Here is a 22356-nt window from a genome sequence, read left to right on the forward strand (position 1 = left end):
GCTCTAGCATGGCTTTAGTCAAATGACTGAAACAAATAAAAGAATAAAAGATAGATAGATAGATAGATAGATAGATAATGCTAGCTCCATAAAACTCTAAGTTACATAGGCTTCTAAAATGAACCTTGTGCATGAGGTTAATTTCATTTATATCCTCTTACTCCAAAGACTAAAAGGAGATCAAACATATTCAAGATGGCTTCCAGGTAGTTATATTATTTCACAAATAAGCAAAAATTACTTGATTTATTTATTTTTGTCAGTAGATTTATTTTTCTTTCATATCATATTCTTAAGCAAAATTATATAGGTTTATTTATATACATTGATACATGTGTACACGCAACAGACAGATATATGTCCATATATATATATATATATATTTATATATATATATATATATATATATATATATATATATATATATATATATATATATATATATATATATATATATATATATATATATATATATATATAGATATATATATATATATATATATATGGATATATATGTATGTTTGTGTGTATATATATATGTATGTATATGGATATATATTTATGTTTGTATATACACACACACACATGTATGTATGTATGTATGTATGCATGTGTATGTGTGTGTGTGTGTGCACATGTCCCTGTGAGTGTTTGCATGTATATATTTGTATCTGTCAGTTATATCGCTTACCTTGCATGCATTAGCAGAAGTTCGTTTGTAATTGGAAAATAATTTGTTTTTGTAACAAAAACTCTCTACATAAACGAAAATTACTTTTCCAATATTATTTAAAGTTGTCTCTGTCCTTATCTCAAGACCTGTTAATGCCACTATACTAATTATTGTTTTTTTTTACCATTTTACTGTATATTTTTTTAAAGTTTTTAGTTTTTGATGTGGGTTTTTCAAAGATATTATTCAGCAAATAACAGAAAAACATTGCATTATTTCATTTTTCTATATTTTCTTCCTCCCTTACTTAACGAGGAATATGAAATTATCCAATTACTCCAGCTTTGAATACCTTATCCTCCTGTCAAACCCTATTAATGTTATTTCATAACTAATGAATACTATAAATGCTCTACACACACACACATACACACACACACACACACACACACACACACACACACACACACACACACACACACACACACACACTTTACCATCTTTCCTTCTCTCTCATATCCTCTCCCTTTTCCTCCTGCCCTTTTACTCCTTCCCTGCTTCGATTTCTTCTGTCATAAGAACGTGAAGGAGTTTGATATATACTGCTTCCACATAGCATTTGAATAAACCTTTTCCACTTGCTGTCAAATTCCTTGTAACTAATCCATCGACATTTATCGTTCCCATGACGACAGTAATCTACTTTGCATAAAACTGTCATAATCCACTTAAACTTGTATTCAATTTTTCATTATTCAATTTCCAATGTTTTTTTCCTCCATTTTGCCGTCTATTAATTTATTTAAACTTGCATTTTTTCTTGTTTCTAATTTAATCTTTACTTTATCATCATCCTCACCATCATCATCATCCTCTTCCTCCTCCTCATCATCATCATCTTCATTATTATTTTTCTTTTCATCACAAGTTTTGTTGGAACTCCTGGAGTCTTGTATGTGTAGCGGGCTTGCTCCTTGCAACCTACGGTACCATGCTATCCATTCTTTTCAGCTATCTAAAACATTCCTGATTATTCTGGCCATGCCAAGGAAACAAATCTTTTGTAATGGCTCTTCTCAGCATTCTATACCAATTTCCTTTATAATTCCTCTTGATGCCTTCTGATACTGTTTTCAAGGACCCAACAATAATTGACACTATGTTCACCTTCTTCATCTTCCATAGCCAGGCTATTTCATACTTAAGAGGGTTCTATCTATCTATCTTCCTTCTTGACTATTCGTGGGGTCAATGGGGCATGCAACATCAACTATATAGCATATGTGGTGCACCTTGTCCACCACTACTAGGTCCAGTCTGTTAAGCTCTAGCACTTGATCTGTTTGTATTGTAAAATTCCAGAGGATTTTGCTAGTCTCCAACTCCACCATTCTCTGTGGTTTGTGCTCATACCATATCTTGCCTCTCTCTAGACCCCACTTTTCACACAGTTTCCAATATAGCACTTTCACTACCTGATCATGCCACCACAACTTGACGTGGTTTTGGGCAAGTCTAGGACATTCATTCATGATATGGCAATGATTTCATCCACTCTATTCCAGATGCATTGTAGAAAGAACTAAAAAAGTCTAAAGAAGGGCTAACCTCAATACACAAAAGCAGAGAACATAAAAAAGAGGTTTGTTTCACAAACTTTTAAACTTTCATTTATACACATTTTCACATTCAAAAGCGCTTCCACACGTAATTACATCGCACAGCGGAACATTGCAATAGATAAGAAAAATCAAAAACTCATAATCAAAACATTCGACTAAATTTATAAGAGAAAGAAGTAAATGTCTACCACAAATAAAGAATAAAACATCCCAAAATAATCAAAGAAGTAATCTAGCAGATAGCGACAATAACAACAACAATAACATCAATGACAACAAATTCTGTAGCAACTCTTAGCACAATTCCAAACATTATGGCCCATTCTTAGCTGTGTGAAGATAAACATTTCTTTAAAGCTAAAGGGATAGGATTTTTGGATTTATCCCAGTTTCAAGACAAGATATACAAATAGAAGAATTTAGTAAACTCAGCAGCGTTGTTTTGCCAGAGAATGTGATCCAGGAGAGAGTGATGGGGAAACTCATATATCTTTGTATACAAAGGATGGAAGCACAACAAATTTTGCCTGACATCAAATAATACAACAGGTTCTCTTGGACATAACCAGAAATCCACTCAATGGCTTATAAGCATCATTTGTTACACATTTCAAACTGGAAATGCTGCTGAAACATAAATGGAAATTGTCAGACTTCATTCTGAATATACATTTGTACCCAAGTACATGGATCAAAGAAACATGCAGGATACAATTTAGATACATTGAACACTATGTAGACCCATGATTGGCATAAATGCAGGAATGAAATTTGTTTAGGGGTTGCAAACCCTGGTCCAAAATCTTTTACAAACTAGGATGAATTTTTTCCAATCTTAATACCAAAACAAATACAAGATAATAATAAAAGGATTTTCTGCCCTACCACAACAAAGATTTTGTAGAGGTTCACTGTCACCCCTTGCACCTCTTTTTCCCAAGCCTATGATGGCTAGCAATGACTTTTGTGTCATAGTATAGGAGAGTAGTCAAAGCAGGCTTAACAAAAGGTGACCTGTGGTCAGAAGACATCAAACGTTCAGATGAGAAGCCTCTATGCATTCACTTTATCTCTGAGAAATAGTAGCCAACCTGTCCTCTAATCACTTTCTATAATTTTGATAATTAAATAAACAGAAGAGCGACTAATATAGTCCAGGGTTAACTTACTGGGCCATCTTAGCTGGAACACTGATGCTTATTGATCTGGGATGAAACAACAGCAGTTTGTATAAGGTGGACATAGACTTCTTAAAGCAAATGACAAACATGAAACTCTTGTATAATGTTATACATACATACATACACACACACACACACACACACACATATATATATATATAAATATATATATATATATATATATATATAAATATATATATATATATATAAATATATATATATATATATATATATATATATATATATATTTATATATATATATATATATATATATATATATATATATATAAATATATATATATATATATATATATATACTGTAGCTTCAATCATTCCAGTTGACTATAATTATCTCATCAGTTACCCAAAATCAATAACCATTTTATTAATGCTGTCAGATCAATGAAGTTCCTGAACTCATCTCTGTGATGATCAAATCACAAGAAATGAAGGGAGTAAGGGGATGAAACTTTTCTGGATAAAGGTTGACAGTAATTGTAGAAGTTCCGACATTAGAAATAAACCTCCTCTAACTGATATGGAAATGTATCGTTTAGCTGCATTCATGCCTTTGCTTCAACAGCAGTGCAATGATGCCAGCAAAAAGAAATGGCACATCTTTACTGATCATTATAGTGATGATGTTGTTTAATCCTAGATGATTCCTTACTGAGCTGACTTATGATTAAAAGTGTTTTGATCTTTGACCATCAATCTTTCTTTACATCAGAGACAACATAGTTGCTAATTGTTCACTGTGGCCTTCTGGTTTTTCAATACTAATCAAACATAATCCTGCCATTATAATGTCAAAAAATAATTTCAGCTTTGGCCATCCCTTAAGTTTATAAAGTAGGAACGATACTGTCAGTGTGACCTCCCTTTTTTTAAGATGGTGGTGTATACTTGGAAGGAAATTTGGTTGCTATGACTTGCAAGTCAAGCTACCACATTAAACATTCTATCATTCTCCTGTAAGATGGCCTCTTAAAAGACCAATAATCATTTCACAAAATAAGGAATAAAGAACTGTTAGAAATGGTAAAGCATTCAGGATTCATTCAGCTTTAAAGAAGTCTATGGAATCAGTGTGGCATTCATCCATGAACCAAAGTCCATGGATATTCAGCACTTCTACATTGGTTGATTCTTCTTTACCAATGTTGCAGCCTGAAGGTTTTTGGTCAGTCTGTGATGGAGATGAATGGAAATGGGTTTCTTGAGTTATGTGTAGAAGTAACTGAACAACACCTGTGAATATTTAGCAGAACATTTTATGGCTGCACATAAAGACAGCATTGTTGCCCTTTTACAGGTAACAGCAGCAATAATTACATACTGGGAGAGAGATACTGATTGCAGTTTATTGCAAACTGTTGACATGGCAACAAGCAGCTTGCCCAATAGAACTGGAAATAACTGAGCAATATTTGTGGTGATGGAGTTTTATGTCATCAATCTGTGTCATCTTTCTTAGCCACCATCTTGAGGCACCTGGACGGTTAAAAATGTGAATGAAACGGTTCTTATAGGGGACAAATTCTATAATGTTCAAGAAAACCTGTCCACGCCATTGCTTCACCCTGACTGGTCTGTTGATAGATCATTCATATAAGACTATTGGGGTTTGCTCATAATGTCTGACTGTTTATCCAGGAATTCAGTTTAGAGGCCCTGCTACATTTCCCTTCTATATTAATGTCCAAAATACTGAGACTTTTTCTCTTTCTTTTAAAACATGAAATTAATACAATACTCACCCAAACTTCTTCCTCCTGGGTTGCCTTTACCGTTCTTTTGTTCATTGCCTCAACAATAATTCTTTAACCTTTTATTTCTTTCAGTCACAAGACTGTAGCCATAGATTTCTCTTAGAATAACTGATTGCTCCTTTTAAACTATTAAATACCTGCATGAGTGTGGCAGTGGATGAGGTGGTGGTGTGCATTGCTTCATCGAAGATATTTGTGCTTTATTTTTGAAAAACATAAATGAAAACAGCAAGAACTTGTATAATATCTATTTCCAAGACATTATAATGAACTTAGGAGTGTTTTTGTCTGGTTTACCAATATGCAAATTCTGCTCAAGCTAATTTGTTTTTATCCACATTTTTTAGCCATCTTATATACGTTTTTTTTTTTTGCTTTTTGTTTTCTTGCCATTTTTTTCTTTAGCATTGGAGTTCAGATTCAACAGTTCAATCATTAAACTGTGGTAAAACAAAATATGAATGTAAACAAGAAAAACCTTTTTATTTCAAATCATGAAAAATATTTTTTTTCAATGATTATTAGAGACTAGCAGAAAAACCACCCTCTGGGTGGTTTTTCTGCTGGCATATGCGTTGTACATATTGATATTATATATATATATATATATACAAACAAATATTATACATAAATTACAGAGTAAATTGACACTATGAACATGAATAGTTTATTCTGTAATCAGTAAAACAATCTGTAATACATTGAAAAAAGACAATAATGAAAATTGGGAAATTGGAGATGAGACTGTCAAAGCAAAATGTTCATGAATCTTCACTTGAGTGAATTTGAAAATAGATTCTCTGGTGGGAAATAATGAATTACATTTACCAATATGAAGAGAGTTGAGTTTTACTATATTGTTGTTTCATTATATTCACTTACAGACATCTTAAGTGTTCCTAGTGTCCCTTTCCTAGCAATTAAAAAGAAACTTAAATAGATTTCAATTAAAACAGAGTAATGAATGTCTCACATCACTGTAGAATTTCTATGTAGACACAATTATCAACAAATGGACCCCTTTCGTTTATCTCGGTTAATATTTTTATATTTTCTTTTCTTGACACTCTTGATAGTGCAACATATATCTGATCATGTGCGAAGAATTGTGTTGGGAGATGATTTTATTGACTAAATAATTTCAAAGTGGTACTCCAGCATGACCGCAGTAACACAATTTGGAAACTTAATTCGGATCTTGTCAGGGATTATTGTTTTTGCACTACGTAATACTTTTAACAATAATTTACTCACTTGTTTTATTGTTTTTCGCTTTATTACATTTTTTATGAACGCAAAGAAAAGCTATTTGTTTACATGTGGAATTCAAATGGAAGTTGACATTTAAAACAGAGAGTGAATCTTGTAATATTAAACATTATAATTTATGTTTAACATACAAATAAACTTTAGAGTTTAAAACTTTTATAATATTCATTTACAATTTCTTCAAAGTAATATGACTTTTCTTTAATAATTTGGGGAAAAAATAAACTGGACATTGTCCCACACTTCTTCAATCCTTATAGATAGGAGCAACTCTTATCATGAACAAGAGTAGTGTGGTGAGGTTCATAGTCATATATTGAGAGGAATTCTTTGGATCTTGAATAATTCACCCCTGGAAACATGGGTGTTTAGTCCATCATCTTTAATTTAATCCTTATTCCGTGATCTATTGAGCAGGACTACTCAATCTGAAGAAAATTCTAAGTAGGCTCCACCTGCAAGGTAATGCACAGCTTATCTTTATGTGAGATCATTATGTCATGCACATATATGGTTGTAACGCATGTGTCTGGTGTACCCTTATCAAACATGGAGTCATGATGGGTATAATAGGCTTTGTATATTTGTACCCCAGTGTCACTTTGATGGCATGTGTTGCTTCCTCACTCATTCAATAATAGCAATAATGATAGCAACAATAATAATAATAATAATAATAATAATAATAATAATAATAATAATAATAATAATAATAATAATAACGATAATAATAATAATAATAATGAAGTAATTATGTCAAACTCAGAATAGACCATGTGGCAGAAAGCATTAAGTGCAGAATTTGTAGAGAGAATGGGGAAACTGTATTGCATGTTACCAGCCAAAAGACACCACTATCTCAGAAAGAATATAAGAGGCAGCATGAAAACATAACAAGGATAATCCATTGAGCGCTTTGCAACAAGATTCAGCTTGAGAGAGTAGGAAAGTGGTGAGACTAGCAAAACTCAGCCAGACAGCAAACATAGAGTCTGTAGGAAAGGAGATGAGAGTATAAATCATCTTTCTCTTTATATAAACTAGCACAAAAAAAAAGAATTTAAGCACAGACATGACTGTGTAAATAAAAGAATGCATTGGAATGTTAGCAGTGTGGGGGGTTTTGAAATAAGTAGAAAGTAAACCAGAGGCTGTGATAGAACATTTAGCAGAGTTGATACCAAAGAAATTGAAAAAAAATCAAGAAAAATCAGGATCTAACCAGGGAGCTGAGAATGTTGTGGAAAACCAAAACAACAATTGTAGTAATTGGTGCACTTGGCACAACACCGAAAATGCTGTCTAAAAGACTGGAAGAGGTTTGCAATGAAATTTGTATTCTCTAGCTGCAGAAAAGGGCCATCAAATATTCTGCAAGAATCCTCATAAAGATTCTTGAGATTTGAGGAGACATGTTGCCACCAAGCCTCAAGATAACATTCCTGTTAATTAAATTAACATGCTCTAACTTGATTATAATAACAAAAACAACAATCGTAATAATAATGACAACAACAACAATAATGATAATAATAGTAATAATAATTTTTCATATGAAAGAAAAGTAAGAAAGAATTATTTAGTATAAATGTGTCGTGTAGTTCCATTGCAAAGTAATTTGGGTAGTAATTCCCAGAAGACCTGACAGATCTTTGGTAAGTGAATCAAATGTTTATAGAAAATCCTACTTGAGTAATTACACATTCGTTTGCCTCTAATCTAATTGCAACTGTGCTTTTCTTGCAATTAGTCTCATTAGAGCTAATATTGTTTTTCTTTCTATTTTCCTGATTATTTAGTTTTTGGGAAATTTTTTCTTTATCTTTATCCTAATTTCAGTTTTAAAAAAAATTTCTAGAAAACTTTTCTCCTTTAATTTGTCTCCAAGCAAAACTAAAGTTGATTTGTATGAAACAGCTGATGGTGGAATTGAATAAAACAAATCAGTCAACACAGTTCACTTTCTCTCTCTCTTTCTCTTTCTCTTTCTCTTTCTCTCTCTCTCTCTTTCTCTCTTTCTCTTTCTCTCTCTCTTTATCTTTCTCTCTCCTCCACAACAGACTATTGAACTATGCTCTTGCCATATTTCTTTACCCAAAAGGACAAATTTTTTGATCTCATCTTTGCAAATCTTCTTTAAACTTTTAAGAATATAGTCTTTAATGCTGGTGGAGGTCAAGGAGTTTACTTCCTATTCAAGTGGTTTTCAGGTCAATTCCACTGCATGGCACCTTGGCTAGTATCTTCTATTAAAGCTTTTGGTCAACCAAAGCCTAGTGAGTGGATTCAGGGAAACTAGAAACTGAAAGAAGTCTGTCATCCAAACACACATGTACACATGTGTGCATGTTCGTATGTAGTAAATATGCATGTGAGTGTGCTTGTGTGAGTTTGTGTGTGAGTTTGTACTTCCATCGTCCTCACATGTATTTATTGGTTATAAGCAATGACCTTCCTGATGATGTTATTTGCATGCAATCCACTGCAAAAACATGTCTGGGCTCCTTGACATGTCATGACATGTTGCAAGATCTTTATAAACAAATAACTCATTCGTTTGTTCTCTATTTTCTACCTAAACATGACTGGAAGATTGCTTACTCAGTTGAAAACTGGTGTGCATTGGCTCCAGGAAAGGCATTCAGCCATAAAAAAATCACTGTCCAAATCTATTGACATCTGAGCCATGTAAGCATAGCGAAACATGTTAAAACAATAATGATGATGATGATGATGATTATTTTTCTTTTTGTTGGTCTAACCTTAATGAGTTGAGACATGATAAGGTCAAAGTAATTCCAGCCATGACTATCCTACATTTCCCACATGCTCCTCATTATTCATTGTGTCCTTCCATTTTTCAATGATAGTAATTGTTATTTGAAAAAGATTTGGTTGCTATTTCTAGCAGGTAGAGTGACCAAATAAAAGTTGCTACATTGGTTTGAAGAGCTTAAGGCTTAGGGCAAGGATCTGATTTTGTGAAAGACCTCTAAACAGAAAATTGCAGGCCGTAGAATATCATCTGAAGACTTGGGTTTGCTGAAAGGAAACAGATAAAATTGTCGGTTATTGAAAGAGGATGACTATTGCATGGAATCAGACTTTAGAAGCATTAACTTATTAAGGGTTACCTTATTCACATGATCCCAAAGGTAAGTCTTTATACAACTGGTTTCTTGATATTTCCATGGATAACCACTGGTGTTGGCACCACATGAAATCACTGGTGCTGGTGCTACATCAAAAGTACTGGTTTTGGTGCCTCATAGAAAACATTTGTTCTAGTGCCACATAGAAATAACCCAACATACTCTGTAAAGGGGTTGGCATTAAGAAGTGCATCCAACTGTAGAAACCATGTCAAAATAGACATTATCCATGCCCCTGTCACTTCTATCATCACCACCACAACCATCATCATCATTATCGCAATGCAACTGAGGAACTCAATACCTATCATCAACACTGTTATCATTAGCACCATTGTTGACATCATAGTCATCATCATCATCATCACCGGTGCCATTGTCTCTTTCATCATCATCATCATGGTCATCATCGTCATCATCATTGTCATCGTCATCATCATCGTCATCATCGTCATCATCACCACTGTCATCATCGTTATCAACATCATTGTCAAAATCTATTCATAATCAACGACACTGATAATAATAACAGACAGCACCAGTAGTGGCAGTAGCAGCAGCAGCAGCAGCAGTGGCAGCAGCAACAGTTTATGTATATATGCATTCCTCATACCATGATTGTCTTTTTCTTTTAGTTGTTTTCACCACGAACACCCCCCCACCACCACCACCACCACGTTCTTCTGCTTTGTTAATCTCCTGGCACCTTGTTAAATGCACAAAGAAACCACTTTTAACAGAGTAATTTAAATTGATATAAAACTCCTCCTGAGCCAGCGTTTCATTTTCTCGCTCAATGTAGAAATAATTGGGACGGCAGAGGAGTGGCAGTTTTTTTCTTTTTTCTTTTACCTTTGTTTTATTTGTTTTTCTATGTGTTTTAAATCTACTTGGAAACCTCCTCCTTCATTATCGCCAAACACCAACACACAGTAATTGTTGTTGTTGTTGTTGTTGTTGTTGTTTTTCTCTTCTCTTTATTTCCTATTTTACATCTATTTTACAATGTTATCAGGACCAAGATGGTTTGTTGTTCTTCTTTTTGTCAATGCTGCTTTTATTTGATTTTTCAATTTTTTCTTTGTTTGTATGTTTTTTTTCCCATCTTCTTTTCCTTTTTTTTTTTTGTTTTCCTCGCATAGATTTAGAGATTTGCATGAAAAACTCTCGGAACATATATTTTAAGAATAAAAACATCCCCTTCCTATCACTAACCATTCAACCATAAAATCAAAGTGCTGGTCTCTATTTTCTGCAAAGTAAACTGAGAGTTACAATTTAATGTTCTTTGTCTTTCATTATTTATTATTATTAAAATTTGTAGTGGTGCTGGGGTGGGGTGCTATCTCTAGGGCATTGGATAAAATGTATTGCAGCAATTTTTCATGCTTTGGTTCTTTATATTCTGAGTTCAAATCTTAGCAAGGCTACGTATGCACTTCTCCTTTCTGACTCAATAAAATCAAGTCTCCATCAAACACAAGTGTTGATGGTCACTAAAACTTCAATGCCCAAAGCCACTGACCTTTTGGATCTAAATTAGAAACTCTTTATTAGTTGCTGATGAAGAATGGTGAATTGGCAGAAATCAATTAAAGCAGGAAACAAGTGCATTTTTCTGTCTTTTTATGTTCAGGGTTCAAATCCTGCCAAGCTAAAGCTTGCTTTTCATCATTCTGGGTCTGAACAAGTAAAGAACTAACCAAATGCTAGGTTGACTAATTTCTTCCAACAGAATTTGAGTCCTTGTGGCTTTATTTAAGAATTATTTATAGAGTGAAAAGGGTGATAGTGAAGTAGTGGCGATCATGACCACCACAGCTGAGTGGATTAAATTTTTTATGTTATTTACTTTAGCTCTTTTGTATTTTAGTTTCAAATCCTCTTGAAGCTACCTTTGTAGTTTTTTTTTTCCCTCAAGGGCTGATAAATAAATACAAGTTTCTTCTAATGCTACATTGCCATACCTGTATACACCCCTTAATTGTATCCAGTTCACTCTGTGAAGAGGTTGGTGATAGGAATGGCATTCTTCAAAATGGAAACAAAGCAAAATGAGTTTTTGTTCTTAGAATTATCAGAATAATGTTGGATGCAGCCAATCCTAGAAAGCTTTGGAAGGAGAAAACTATTTGGAGTGGTAAGTTCCATCATTCTATGATTAGTATGTCTTGTACTTCATTTTTGTATCTGTTGTGAGTTTCTTTGGAGAATCATGTAAATAAATAAGAAATCCAGAGGGATTTATTTCTGTGAGGAAAGTAAGAAGTTTGCCTCCCAACCAAATGGCTATGGGCTCAGTTCAACTTCGTGGCAGGCACTTTGGGCAGGTGCTTTATACTGTAACCTCAGGCTGGCCAAAGCCTTGAGAGTGGACTTAATAGATGCAAACTGGAAGAAGCTCATTGTGTGTGTGTGTGTGTGTGTGTGTGTGTGTGCACGTGTGTGTGTGTGTGTGTGTGTGTATATATGCATGTTTGTATATATATATATATATATATATGGATGGATGGATGGATGGATGGATGGATGGATGAATGAATGGTTGATTGGGTGGATGGATGCATGTGGCAGCAACACCTGTTCTGCCCTAAAGATGTAACGAGTGTAAAATGATGATCAGTCAACTTTCAGAGCAGAAAATATGTTTTTGGTCAAATTCTTCATGAAATTATGGCTCCTTGTTATTATTATTGGTGATCATACATAACTATGTGTGATCAGAGGTCAATTAGTAGAATATTGAAACAGGAGAGCTTCAAAGCTATTTTAATGATTCTGTAATTATCAATCATGTATTAAGTATTTTATGGCATCTGTTTGTATCAATGTAGATACATTATAGATTAAGCAGATAAAATGATCATGACTTTCATAATGCCTTTGATCAGAAGTCTTCTCAATTAGGACTTACCAATATTTTAAACTAGTATGGTACTATAAAGCAGAAAAGTACAACCATGAGCAATACTAGCTTGCTAAGAATTACTATACTTTCATTAAGTGTTTTAGGTGCCTGTATAGTTGCAAAGGAACTGAGACACCTTTGACTGGGTAGAACTTTCAGGACTGCTGGAAAAGCAAACCATCTTTGTTGGTTTGTTTCTACAGCTGAATAGACAGGAGCTACATGAAAGGAAGTGCTTTGCTCAAAGACATGGCTCACTGCCTAGTCCAGAAACTGAACCCACAACCTGAGGATCATGAGACAAATTAACTTAACCACCAGGTCATGTGAATTTGCAGGTATAAACTACAAGATGCACTCATTTTCCTTTTTGCAGTTCAGTTTATGGCCTAGATGATTATACACTTTACCATAAAATATATGCTTAAAATATATGTTTCAAAAACACAGTTTCAGATTAAATCACCTCCTGAAAAAAACAAAATAAAAAAGAACTATTTACCACAGAACACTGAAATCAAATTATTTTTTCAATTTTCTTCAGAATATCTCCATTAAATTTATTTCCTTTAATTGTCAGTTTTGTCTGAATATCTTACATTGTTTATCATGAATAGCAAAGAATATAAACAATTTTAAATTCGTACTTGTCTACCAAGTGACTTTATCTAAGACGTTGCATTGAAACTGAAGTGGTTATATCATTGAGAACCAGTTTTAGCCAATTAAAAACAGAGAAAATGTAGAACACTTACTTTTCATTTATTTTTAAGTTGTCAAAAGTTCCTTTACTGCTTGCTGTGGCATGATAAATAATTGTGATATTGACTCACCCAAGAAATGAATGATGTCTGTTCAATCACTCATTAATTTAGCATTCATTTTATTCCATGCTAGCATGGGTTGGAGAAGGATTTTTACAAAGAAGAATTCTATGACCAGGTGCTCTTCCTGTCACTCACTCTTGTATTGCTATTAACAAATTTGTGTACGTGTGAGTAATGAAAGGTGTTAGAGAAAATAACTTATTGGGCTGCCTATTTAAAGTATTCACAGCAAATTTTTATGAAAACTTACGGCCAAGTGGTTAGAGTTCACAGCTCACAACCATGATGTTCTGGGTTTATTTCCTGAACTGTGCAGTATATTGTGTCCTTGAGCAAGGCACTTCATTTCATGTTGCTCCAGTGTACAGAACTGAAAATGAATACCAGTCAAGTAGCGGAGTGGGGTTTGAAGGGTTAGCTCTCTTTTCTCCTTCTAACAGTCACACCCTGGATATGCTGCTGGAAAGAGACCATAAGAATGTCTATATAGGCTCACAACTACCCAAGCACTTAAAAACATTAATGTAAACATGGAACATGTTATCAAGTTAGACTCATTCATGGGTGATAGCTGGCTAATGTAATATAAGCCTGAGCTTATAGCTTTGCAATACTCTTTCTGATCTTTGTGATATTTTCAAACACTGACATTATTAGAAGTTGTTTATGAATATAGACATCGAAAGATACCAGAAGCACAAATTAAACATGATAAAGAAATATATAACAAGACAAAATATGGACCAAAAGTGAGATTATCTTTGATCTTCCTTCTATACTCTAATTTTCTAAAACTTAGATTTATGATTCGATATGACAAGTCTAATTCTGACTTCAGCCTCTTCATCTTTTCTTTACACTTTTCTCTTTTTTATTTTTATTTTTTTTCTATATTCATGTCTCCCCTACTCTTTCTTCCTCAATTTATTTGTATCTTTTCACTATCATCTCACAACCTTTTTCTTATCATCCTTTTCCTCTGATTATCACTAATCCCCCTCTTTTGCCATCTTTAATTTTTGTTTCTATGCCCTTAAATATCAGTTCATTGCTATAAAATTTGCATTTTGCTTCTCTTCCTTCTAAAAGGAAAATTTAGCATTTCACTGCTTCCAGCTTGATCATATCAATGCATCACGTTTATGCGTTGATAATAACTCCTACATGTTTCATGTACGTTATTGCAACAAATCACTGAATGTTTGAAACAGCTGTAAAGATATATTTTCCAATTGCATCTATCGTTACGTTCATACAACATCTTTTATAAAGGAGATATATAATATAAGGCCACATATACAAGCATGTCCATCTTTTGTTACTTTTACTATAAACTATATTTCTTTAAATGATGTTTTAAAGAGCCTCAAAGACTGGAATGAGAGTAAGAAACCATGACTTGTAAATTTCGTAAAATTTAAAGCAATGACATATTGATTATGTTCAAAATGAGGATTTGAGCTGAACACTTGCAACAATAGAATTGATTCCACTTAAGAGACCCCATATCTAAATTTATGGGAAATATAAAAATTCAAGAAAGGGCAAACCATTTAAAGCAGCAGGAGGGTTGGAGGAAGAGGAGAGTGAGGATGATGATGATGATGAAGAGGAGGAGGAGGAGCGGTGTGGAGGAAGAGGAGGATGATGACGATGATGACAAAGATGATGATGATGATGATAATGATGATGATGATGAAGATGATGATGATGTGGAGAAGGAGGGGTCGGGAGGAAGAGGATGAAGAGAGTGAGGATGATGAGGTGGAGGAGGAGTGAGGAGGAAGAGGATGATGATGATAACGACAACGACGATGGCGATGATGATGATGAAGGGGAGGTGGAAGCAGTAATACACATATGTATCTGCACACATATTCTGGGCCCTTTGAACATACATGAAAGATAACAGCCAATGCTAGGATTCGAACACCTGTCTGTAAAAATGGGTATCCAGTGCAACAAGGACACAATAGCAAGTCATTGCATTAAAGTGACTAAATTATTGTGAAGTAAACGAAATGGATCTTTCAATCCCTAGTAATTGGTCGTTGATATTCCAATAATTATCTTTCGACGTCTTATTGAAAGGTTATAATTATGTTAAACTTGTCTATGTAATAATCAACAGAAATAAGTATCTGACAATTGTTGAATATCTTCAATAATTAATTAGAATTATTAGAATTAATTGCAATGATACATGTTAAGATTTGGGAATTGAAATCCCATATACATACATACATACATACATACATACATACATACATACACATACATACATACATATGTACATACACACACACACACATACACACATACATACATACATACATACATGTCATAATCATACATACACAAATACATACATACACAAATACATACATGCATACATACATACATACATACACACACACACATACATACATACATATGTACATACACACACACACATACACACATACATACATACATACATACATGTCATAATCATCATCGTCATCATCATTTAACGTCTGTTGTCCATGCTAGAATGGGTTGGATGGCTTGACCAGGGCTGGCAAAGCTGGAAGGCTGTACCAGACTCTAGCATGATTTGGCCTGGTTTCTATAGCTGGATACCCTGCCTAATGCCAACCACCCTGAGAGTGTAATGGGTGCTTTTACATGCCACTGGCACGGGTGCCATTTGCATAACACCAGTATCTGCCATGATGATGATTTCACTTGATTTGATTGGTCTTCTTCTCAAGCAACGCATAATGCCAAAGGTCTTGGTCATTCGTCATTGCCTCCATGAAGCCCAACACTCAAAAGGTGCTTTTCATGTGTCACCAGCATCAGCCTCCTTGCCCCCATGATTTCACTTGGCTTGATGGATCTTCTCAAGTACCACATGAGTACACAAATACAATTTCAAATAACAGGACATTAACAACAGGTGTCTTTCAACTAAGGACGAATTAAATTAAGTTGGTGTGTGTGGAAGTGAAGCCTTACAGCAGGGACATAAGCGATGACAGGCATGGGGAGGAATAGAGATGTTGCACAGACCTCGCTAATGCTGGTACTACAAGAGGAATATAGATGTTGCAGGGACCTCACTAATGCTGGTACTACGAAATGTACACTGTACACATTGTAGAGAGGTCGTCATCAGGCATAGCACCCAGCTATTGAAACCAAGCTGAAGCAGGTACTGGAGCACCAAACAGTTCATCCAACTCATATCAGATACTGTCAAACTGTCCCAACAAATGCTGGCATCGAAAAGTGATATTAAATGATGATGATGATGATGATGATGATGATGATGATGACGACGACTACGGCGATGACGACTACGACGACAACAATGATGATGATGATGAGGAGGAGGAGGGAGATATCTTCCATAAACACAGACATGTGTGTATGTGTGGGTGTATGTGTGCGCATGTATGCATTCCTGCTTACGTAAGCATGATGCAAAAATGATAGCTGAAGAGAGAATGGATCAATTGAATTTAGGTTTATGCATTGATAATCAGGAAATCAGTTTATCTTCTTAATTCCTTCTATTAGCCAGAATGGAACAATACTTATTAGCGTCAAGAATTATAGATCTAAAAATCTATATCTGTCTTGTACTATCTATAGAACAATAACGGCTCGGATCAAGGATTGGCAGCAGCCAGAAAAACTAAGAAATTATTGCTATTCATTTTGATTGACTTCATCTCAAATATTCCAACCCAAAACTGAAAAAGTTTGTTTCAAGAATTCTTTAGTTACTCTGTGTAGAAAAATCAAACAGAATATATTTTCAGTTTGCCTCAAGTGAAGATGAACAACTTGAATTAATAACAGAATAATATTTCACAGGAAATCCTTTAGAATCTTGAAGGACCTAGCTTGTGTTACCTTAATCTTATTTCCTTCGTGGTTTTCTCACTTTAATGCTGTTATGCGAAATATTCATTGAAACACTCTCACTGCTGTAATTCTTCAAGTTATCTTTTCTTCTTTTGTGCGATAATATTCTTGTTATATTTTCTTCTCGGCATAAACATACATTTATATTATATTATTTTCTATTCGAACATGACAAGGATTACATTGCTAAGTCGCAGTTTTAAAGATTCTCCAAATAATCTTGTTATAATAATTTTCACACAAACAGGATGAAAATAATATGTGCGCATTTAACAGTTTTCACAACATCCTTATGCTTTCTCTACCTTTACATATTTATAACAATCAATATTTTACAACCCTTTCCCTGCTGCATTCAATATATATATATGTATGTGTGTGTATATGCATATATATATATATATATATATATATATATATATATATATATATATATATATATATATATATATATATATATATATATATGTATATGTATATATATATATATATATATATATATATATATATATATATATATATATATGTATGTATGTATATATGTATATATATATATATATATATATATATATATATATATATATATATATTATATATATCTATATCTACATGCATATATATATATATATATATATATATATATATATATATATATATATATTATATATATCTATATCTACATGCATATATATATATACATACATATACACAGATACACAGATACAGACACACACACATATATATATATATATATACATATTCATGTATGTATGTATATAAGTATGTATAAATATTTGATTAACTTCAACTGCTAAATGAATAAACCTTATTTTTATCCTTTTAACTCATAGTTGTTTTCTTCTTTGTTTTTTGCCTTCTTTTCATTTTTGTTTCTTGTTTATTTTCCCAAATATCTGGATTTACACTTATCTGCATACATCTTTCATTAGTGAAATGAAGAGATTTAACATGTATTGTTCAGAGTATTTATATGTTTAATTGTGTTTCTTTTACATTTATTTTACTTTTTATTTTTATTTCATTTTCCATGATGGTGGTGGGTGGGGGAGGATGGGGCATGTTGTCAGCCAGATATCTTGTAATGTCTACATTCATATCATTTCATTTCATTCTTTATTTCCACACATTCTTATAAGCTTTTATTAATATAAAGGTTTATCTCAATAGAAAAACAACAACTGCACCTCCTCCGCCCCTGCAAAAATATAACTTACAGATTTGAGAAAAAGCAAAACACACACACACACACACATATCCAACACAAACTATATAAATATTACTCATTTTTATATTCTACACTTCTATAAAGCTCTTAGCTATTTTGATAAAACTTGGATGGCACTGTTTACCAAATCAATTTCTATGGTGTTTGTTCTATTTCATGTAGTTCCAGGTTGTAAAAATATCAATTAAAAAAATAACAAAGCCTGTTACAAAAACTGATGCCTGACCATTTTAAGGAATGGAAGTAGTTAACTACATTGATGCCATTATAGGACTTACTTGATTGTTACTGGCAGCATGACATTTAATCTTCATCATCATCATCATCGTTTAATATTCACTTTCCTTGCTGACATTGGTTTGACAGTTGGACAGAATTTGGCTTGCCAAATTTGTCACACACCTGTGATGAAAGATTTCCAGACAATGGAAATAAGAGAAAATAAGAACAATAATAAATGAGTGAAGAACAAATATATAGAGTGTGTGTTTATTTGGTAAGGAAAATATTTGACCATCCCAGAGTATAACAAAATATCTGTTTCCGCTCATGGTCTCATATCAGGAATCTTCCAAAACAAATTTATAAGCATAAATATTTATGTTCAGTATGGTAGTGATGCCATGTAAAAAGTACTGATGGTACCACATAAAAAGCACTGGTGATGGTGCCACATAAAAAGCACTGGTGATGGCGCCCTGTAAAGAGAACCATACTGAGACCACATAAAAAGCACTGATGAGATTTGTGAAGAGTTAATTTCTGTTGCATGTAATGCCATATTTTCTGATGTTATCTACAATGGTTAAGCCTTTAACATTCAAGTTATTCTCTCGGATGTAATGTTTATTTCACATTATTTTGAATTAATCACGCATTATCTCATAGCTTAGAGATTTCAAAGATGTGATTGTATATTTTTAGAATGACATTGTAGGGTAGGTTTGAGATGCCAGATCTGGCCAATGTGGACATAATAGTGGTAGAATATCTGGGCCAAATACGGTTGGCTTAAATGTTAAAGGATTAAAATATACTTCTAATATTACCTTCCATGTGACAGATGGTACCCTAGTTTCTTAAATAATTGTTTACATATTTAAGGAACCTCTACCTTCTACATTTACTATCCTCTGGTTATTTTGTATCAAGGGTCATCACTCTTTCTCTCTTCATCTCTCGAATGTTTGTGCTGTGATAAAATGCAGTCATTACACTTTGTTAAATGAAAGGATCTGAAGAGCCTTTAATTATGGCAAAGATGTAACAACCTCTCTAGTGCTTGGGTTACAAAAAAGTGCATCCAGTGTACTCTGGTAAGGACATGGTTGAGAAGAACTTTTCAGTCTTGTGGAAGACATCACAGTTTTTATTTGCTGACACCATTGATAAAATGCACTGAGGACACCTTGTAAAGTGGTTGATTGTAGAAAGAACATCCAACCAGAGTAAAATAAGTAGAAATGGAATTTAGTTGTAAAATATGGTACTCCAACCCATCTAGGAGATCATTAACGACCGATCTAACTCATGCTGACAAGAAACTCAGATATAAAACGAGGACGATAATAAAGTTAATGAAGTGTTAACATGTTGAATAAAATGATAATGTATATTAAAAGAGTGAGGTTTTAGGTAAGAATTTATAAAATCAGAAAGCTGTTTAAGATTCCGTGAGAATCTAATATATTCCTTAGATTCAATTAGCCAGCAGTATTTACCAAAGTTATGACAAGACTGAAACTTGGGTCAGTAAATGATTGCATTTTTTTTAGATGCATCATATGTCAACAGCTATTTTATCTATTGTCAATTATCATCATTAAACCATTTTCTTTTTTCCTACATTTTGTTTATTTTTATTTTTCCTTATTCATCCCCTGCCACTTCCCCAAATACAAAACTAATGTCGGTGCTACTGGTGAGGAGCAGTCAATTCTATACAATTATAAACTTTACACAAAACAAACCTAAAGTTTTGAGACGTGTTCTTAAGACGTGTTTTTAAGATGTTTTCTTAAAAATGTGTTGTTTTTTTTTCCAGACTTTATTAATTGTTTTTCTCCATTTCTTGTGTATCTCATTTGAATATTTATCTATTTTGTTTTTGATATATCTGTTTTTTACCTTTTCTTTTTGCTTTTATTGATATCTGCTTCTTTGTGTGTGCGTGTGTGCATGTGTGTATACATATACATATACATATATAGACATCTTATGCTTACATAAGAACAAACAGCCTTTCAGTCTTCAATCATTTAAACAATTTTAAGGCTATTATTAATTTTTATATACCCATATCTACAAAAACCCAATAATATAATTATTATCAATTTCTTTTAATTAATTAAGTCTGAAAGTGACTTAATTGTATTTTCAAGACTTTCATATATATTTTACTCTTCTTTCTGTGTTTTATGTAAATATTTATTTTTCTTTCGTCTGGAAGTTGGTATCTTTTATCTTTTATCGTTTACATATTTCAGTCATTAGAGTACGACCATGCTGGGGCACTGCCTTAATGAATTTTTAGTTTAATTAATCAACTCCAGTACTTTTTTATTTTTAAACGCAGGTATTTAACCTATCAATCTCTTTTGCTGAACTGCTAAGTTATGGGGATGTAAACACACTAACACTGGTCATCAGGCAATAGGGGGGGGACAAACACACACACACACACACACACACACACACAAACACACACAAATGTTAGTGATAACAGCCAGAAAAAAGGTTCTTTGTTTCTGCTCATCAAAGTGGATGGAGTTTTGACCAGAAGCAATAGATGTTATCGGATGGTTTCCAACAATCATTGGGTGTTCCAACCATAACACCCTCCCAATGGTTATTCAGCAGAGGTGGTTAAATCACTGCTCATCATCTACTTTTGGGTTCCAGCTTAAATCTTCTCTCTTGCATGATAACCAATCAGAGGCGCTTTCTGCTGCCTCACCCATCCTGCACACAGCCACCCTTTACTCTTTTCCTCTCATATATATTTATTGATACACACACACACACACACACACACACACACACACTCACACATACAATGAACTTCTTTCAGTTTCCATCTACCAAATTCACTCACAAATCTTTGGTTGGCTCGAGGTTATATTAGAAAGCACTTGCCCAATGTGCCACACAGAGGGACTGAACCCAGAACCATGTGATTTGGAAGCAAACTTTGTACCACACAGCCACACCTTGAGAAACAGAAGCTAAGTGCCAGCTTTTTAATGTCTCAGATTTTCTCAAGAACCAGACATCTTGGTCTGTTTTCTTCTCTTCTGTGATGCTCAGGTAGTAAGAGCCAATCTTGAGACTGGCCCTCACAACTCCATCCCATATCTTTCTGGGAGTTCCTCTTTCCCACGTTTATATACCCGTCCACTTTCAGCAATCAACATTTCTTATACAGTTGTCCTCAATCCATACACATCACATGATCAAACCATTGTAGTGTTCTCTATTGCATACCAAACACAATTCCTTTTAAGCCTAACTTTTCTCTCAATATATTTGCACCTTTTTGTACCTGTTCACTGATACTGTATATCCATTGGTGCACACTAGCTTCATTCTTCTTCTCCAGACTTTGCATGTCTTCTGCATTCAAGGCCTTGGAGCATAGCTGTACTTACACAAGAATCATACAGTCATGCGTGCTAATTTGTGGACGTGCATAAACTACATTCACGTACACACTCACACACACACACATCTTGCCTTATATATATACGGATCATAAAGGTCTGAACCTAGGACTGCCAAACCTAGCAGTTACA

This window comes from Octopus bimaculoides, chromosome 5 (assembly GCF_046866305.1).
Source record: "Octopus bimaculoides isolate indiv1 chromosome 5, ASM4686630v1, whole genome shotgun sequence".
Classification (NCBI taxonomy): Eukaryota; Metazoa; Mollusca; class Cephalopoda; order Octopoda; family Octopodidae; genus Octopus; species Octopus bimaculoides.